This window comes from Myotis davidii, unplaced genomic scaffold, assembly GCF_000327345.1.
Source record: "Myotis davidii unplaced genomic scaffold, ASM32734v1 scaffold1639, whole genome shotgun sequence".
NCBI lineage: Eukaryota > Metazoa > Chordata > Mammalia > Chiroptera > Vespertilionidae > Myotis > Myotis davidii.
Window position 1 is genome coordinate 14,709 of NW_006290315.1, and position 5,864 is coordinate 20,572.

Genomic DNA, 5,864 nt, shown 5'->3' on the forward strand with positions numbered 1-5,864 from the left:
AGTGAGAAACAGAAGCTGCACAACAATAGATACACTGTTTGCTTAAATAAGTTTACCAAATAACACCATGTATTTGGAAATATCCATATACCTGAATGCACAGAAAAGGCCTGTTTAGATGATAAATCAAATAGTTCACAGTGGTTACTTCTGGGTGAACCAGGAGGGATATTTACTATGTCAGTCATTTTTAAAAATATATTTTTACCTCAAGAATGAACTTATGTATTCTTCGTTGCATTCAAAATAAATACAATTTATTTTATTAAAAATTTTTATTGCTAGCTAAACTGATTTAGATTTTTCACTAGCAATATCATCATCCAACCCCTCAAAATTCAAGATGTCTAAGGTCCACCATGTTTAATGCCAATTAGAGACTAGAATCAAGGTTAGCCTCATCTTATCACCTCAGCTCACTTTCACTTCAGTGGTGTAGGCATGCAAAAATCTCTTTCCTAATTGAATCGGTAAAGCAAAATCATCATTGCAGCTTTGCGGTGAAGTGTGTTGAATAAAAGTCTTAAACAACATAGCACAATGCTGAGCTATATGCAAAGATTCCAAGTTTGGTCACTAACTTTTAGTGGACACAATGTTCTCTCTCTCTCTCTCTCTCTCTCCCTCTCTCTTCCTCTCTGAAATTAATGAAGATATATTTTGTGTGTGTTGTGATCTCTCTTTCCTTCTTTCTTCTTTTTTCTGTTTTCTTATCTGGTAAGTACCTATGAATGTCCTATTAACCACAGAGAGTTATTTTGGAATTTAAAGTTGTTTTCCTTTAAAAAACATAAAAGAAACATACTAGTAGATATTTATTTGCAATTCCTCTTTCTAGAGTTCATTCTTCTCCACTGTTAGGTAAAATATATATGAAAAAAACTAGAATGTTTGCCAGGATAGTTTATACCAGAGATCTCTTGATTCTCTGAATGCATACAAGTTACTCTCCACATGATTCATACATTTTCATGCCATATTTCGGAGCATGCCTGTGCAAAAGGTAGATGTTCGTTAAATATTTCTTAATTCATGACTTTCAAATTACACAACTAGGAAAAATTCATCATACGGAAGTTAACATCATAATGGATGACCTTCATGGATCTCATAAGTCTATTACATGCTTTAACTTAGGTAAATTAATAAATGTCAGTGTCTTGGATTTCTTCCATATATTCCCCAAAGCAAGCATTAAAAGATTAGATCAATATAAGATGAGAGATTAAAGTAACACCAATTATATCACAAGACAAAACAGAAAAAAAGCAGCAACCCTGTACAGTATGTGAACTTTCAGAATTATTTACAGGAATTTCCATGATCAAATTGAAATTGGTATGCTGTCTGAAAATGTCCCCAAATTCCTTAAATTTCATAGCCTACAAAAACTTTAGGATTCCCTACTGGCTCCCCAAGGTCTCCTTCTGGACAGCAGAAATCATATGCTTTGCAATCTAGTTACCCCTGGTACCCTTAGAACTAAAAAAAAATAATTAAAACAATAATAAGTTGAACACAAGGCTCAAATACAGATGATGCTGAGCATTTAATAACACATAGATTTTAAGAACGACATTTGAGAGGGTGATATTTTGGCAGAGAGAAGTCATTAAAAAAAGCTCATGTTATCTCCTTCTGAGTCCATTTCTCCACCCAATATCTGGGGGTTGGGTGGGGGGAGTGGGAAGAGGGGGACAAAAAAAAGAAATAATTTAACCAAGAGTTGAAAACTGGCCTCTAACTCTCAGATGGGGGGGGGGGATTTATGCTGCCTTAGAAAAGGAAGGAGAGCTATAGGAAACATTAAGAAAAAAAGTGCAGGTGGCTTAGTGAAGGATAAAGAACATTACTAAAATTATCAACTGCGTGAGAAAAGTGGTTGCTTCTGTCTATCACTATATTCCTAGGGCCTAGCATATTGTGGGCATTCAATAAATGTTAGTTGAATGAATAAATGAGCGAGCGAAGGAATGAATGAAAATGTCAGGTGAAATATACATAGAATTTTCTTCTGAGATGGCATGCCCTTTTAAAGATCGTGGAGAAAGTGGTCTAAATCTCAATGATTCTAACCATAAATTCCACCCTATAGTTACAATTGGAAATAAAATATGAGTTTAGGTGAGAAGTATATAAGACAAGACTCAGAAAGCACAAGAAAGTTAAAGATGAGGGGGTCATGTCACCTGAAACTTACTTATGCCTTAGATTGTGGAGATGAGTTGAAAATTTCATTATAACCAAAGAGGGTGTGTGCACCTCAGGACACACCAAGAGGTACCACAGCTTTTCATGGCACCTTTGCAGTCATCATCTTTTTTGTACCAGGATCCCCAGGATAATATATGCGAAGACTAGATTCTTGTTTAGAGTGCTATTTCCCAGTACAGGGTCTAAACTTGGTTTGACTTGAGTCTTGACTGTCACTCCCTTGGGTTGTCTCAAAAGATTGTGTATATCCCGGACACATACGCAGCTGCTCTTCATTTGTAAAGGAAAAAAGAAACTGTGAGAGCTTATCTTCTCTGCATTCCTATAAGGAACTTAACAAAAGCTGTGTCCATAGTCTCCTTAATTATGTTCTTCTGTTAGCTCATTTCTCTCTTAAAACTACTATAAAGCACGATGCAAGTAAATATTACCAGTAATTAATGAATGACAGGAAGCATTATAAACCTTCATAATGATTCTTTGGCGTTTTGATACTATAAAAATAAAATTTAACATGAAAATAGTGATCCCTTTTGGTCACTATACCATAAAATAGGAAACACTTAACACAAGAGAAAAGAGTAAAAAAATCATACGTAGAAAATTTAAAAATTACATAAAATTTACTTGATGGTATAGATAACTTTCTAAAGGAAAAGGGAAGCATTATAAAACCACCAAGTTTTAAGTTCAACTTAAAACTCACTTTCCATTATCCCTATAAAGTTTATTTTCCTTTGATAAGGGGTGTAACATAATTAGAGAATTTAAAATTTGGGAGCAGCTCACAATCCTATATATGAAAGTTATACTGACTACAACATTTTCTTTTATTAGTCTCCTTAATTCTGGTAATTCACCTTATTGAATATATGCTAATAGCATATAAGTTATGAATGATATAAATATTCTTTCATGTTATTGACTTGTCATTATCCATAAGGAATATTAGTTTCTGCATGTATGATATGGCAGAATTGATTTTTCTTCACCACCATCCAATGCTACACTTATGAGTTTAAGGAAATAGAATATGGTTTTAGAAACTTTTAATTTTGTAATAATTTTAGATTTCAAAATAGTTTCAAAGGCAGTAGCAAGTGTGCCTGCTTACCTTTACCCAGCTTCCCTTGATGATTACATCTTACATAACCATAATACAATGATCAAGGCTAAGAAATTAACAGCGGCATAATACTCTGAACCCAACTACAGACTTTCATTCAGATTTGCATAGTTTTTGCACTAATGTTTATTATCTGCTCTGGGATCCAATGTGAGATGACACATTGCATTTAGCTGTCACCTCTTAGTCTCCTCTTATCTGTGAGAGTTCCTCAGTCCTCCTTATCTTTCAAGATGTGACTGATTTAGATGAGTACTGGGTCAGATATTTTCTTATGATTAGGCTGGAGTTGTGAGTTTTTGGAAAGAATACCACAAAGGTGAAATATTCTTCTGCTTGTACCATAGCTAGTTAGCACTATGTCTTTGTACTGATGCTCTTAACTTGATCGCTTGGTTAAGGTGGAGTCTGCCAGGTTTCTCCTCTGCAAAGTTGCTACCTTTTGTTTTCCAGCCTTGAATGGAGTCTTTTTAATGTAGTGGTTCTCAACCTGTGGGTCGCGACCCCTTTGGGGGTCAAATGACCCTTTCACAGGGGTCGCCTAAATACATCCTGCATATCAGATATTTACATTGCGGTTCCTAACAGTAGCAAAATTACAGTTATGAAGTAGCAACAAAAATAATTTTATGGTTGGGGGTCACCACAACATGAGGAACTGTATTAAAGGGTCGTGGCATTAGGAAGGTTGAGAACCACTGTTTTAATGTGTCTCAATCCTGGGACAAAGACAGTAGTGGAAGTATGACATACTTACTCTGAGATTCTCCATCTGAAGACAACAGGCAGTGAATGTTGTGGGTGCCCTTCCCTGCTCCCCTCCACTGCCCAGTGCCCTACTGTTCACTTGTGAATATTGGCTGCAAATATTCACAGCTGCCTTCTTCTTCAGACAATTACCCTCAGCAGCGACTCTCTGACGTGAGGGTGCAAAAGGCTGATCTCCTGGCCTCATAGAACTCACTTCGTGGAGCACTTGGTGCTCAAGCGCTTTCAATGGGGGTCAGACTAAGCTAGTCCCCATGGAAAATCCCATTCTTGCTTAGCTATATCTCCTGCCCTACCCTGCTTCCTACACGCACCTCACCCCTGGGAAAATGCTTCAATAAATATTTTGAAAACATTTCCATTTCAGACTTGGCATCTAAAAAATCTGACCCCAGACAATACCTCACTTTGAGTTCTTTTTCTCTTCACAGCCCCTCCCCACCTCCACAGGTAGGATCCTAGGCCCTTTCCTCCCCTCACCCAACAGCAGAAACGAAAAAGACAGGATCCCGACCAGCATGACTCTGGTTTAGTCTCGTTCCATGTTACCAATCAGATCCCTGATTACCCGTCAGGGCACATGCCAGGGTTGTGAGCTCACTCCCCAGCAGGAGATGTGCAGAAGGCAGCACATCTGTGTTTCTCTCCCTCTCCCTTCCTCTCTCTTTAAACAGTTGAGTTGCATTTTGTTAAAAATAAATAAATAAATAAATAAATGGACAGTAATGCCCACTCACAGAGGCCAGACACAGGAGGAAACAAGTGGGGGCCAGTGAAGGAGTTAAAAATACTGAGGGCTATGGATGGGCCTGATAAAAAGGGTGGGGAAGCTTTCTGTACTCTCACCTGTGCTCTCAGCCTCAGGGATGAAAACCTTAAGTCATGGATGGATCTCTGGGACAAAATATTCACTCCCCGGTCCCTATCTATAATAATAAAAGCATAATATGCTAATTAGACCAGACAGCTGAACAACCCTCTGGATGTCATTCCAGACCTGAATTGTGAGAGGGTGCAGTCTGGACTGAGGGACCTCCTCCTCATGTGCACAAATTTCATGCACTGGGCCCTCTGGATGTCATTCCAGACGTCTTTCTGGATAACCTTCTGAACAAAGCTGCAGTGATGGGTGGGGACTGAGGCAGAGGCAGTTAGGGGTGATCAGGCAGGCAGACAAGTGGTTAAGGGAGATCAGGCAGGCAGGCAGGCGAGCAGTTAGAAGCCAGTGATCCCGGATTGCAACAGGAATGTCCGACTGCCTAAAATGGTAATCGGACATCCCCCAAGGGATCTGGATTGTGAGAGGGTGCAGGTCTGACTGAGGGACCCCCCCCTCCTCATGTGCACAAATTTCATGCACTGGGCCTCTAGTTATGTTATAAAATCAGTTTTGGCTGGATTGTATCCTTGAACTTGAAGTAAAAGATGAATAAAATATATTATCTGGGCTTCATATATAAGACTTCCTAGCTGACAGACCTCTCTGGAGAATGCAACCATTGGCTGAGAAATAACTAGTAAAATGATCAAATACAAACAACCTAACACTAAGAACAAATTTAGAAGACAGCAATATCACCAAACCAGAATAGAAAAGAGTTTCTGTAAGAAGAGAATAAATAATAGTGTCAAATACAAACTCATTTTGAGACTTTAGTTTTAAAAGATGGCACCAGATTATTTATTGGTTGAAGCAAAGTGGACTCCACAAATGAATATTTGTTCAAGAAGTTAGTGAGCTAATATATAGCTACTT

General features: G+C 38.1%; 1 long non-coding RNA gene across 1 annotated transcript in view; it reads right to left on the minus strand.

The window, feature by feature from the left end:
* Positions 1-686: 686 nt before the first annotated feature.
* Positions 687-5,864, minus strand: part of LOC107183028 — a 24,858-nt gene continuing 19,680 nt past the window's right edge. The window contains exon 2 of the long non-coding RNA XR_001513807.1: positions 687-736. This is a non-coding gene — a long non-coding RNA (uncharacterized LOC107183028). The remainder of the gene's footprint in view (positions 737-5,864) is intronic.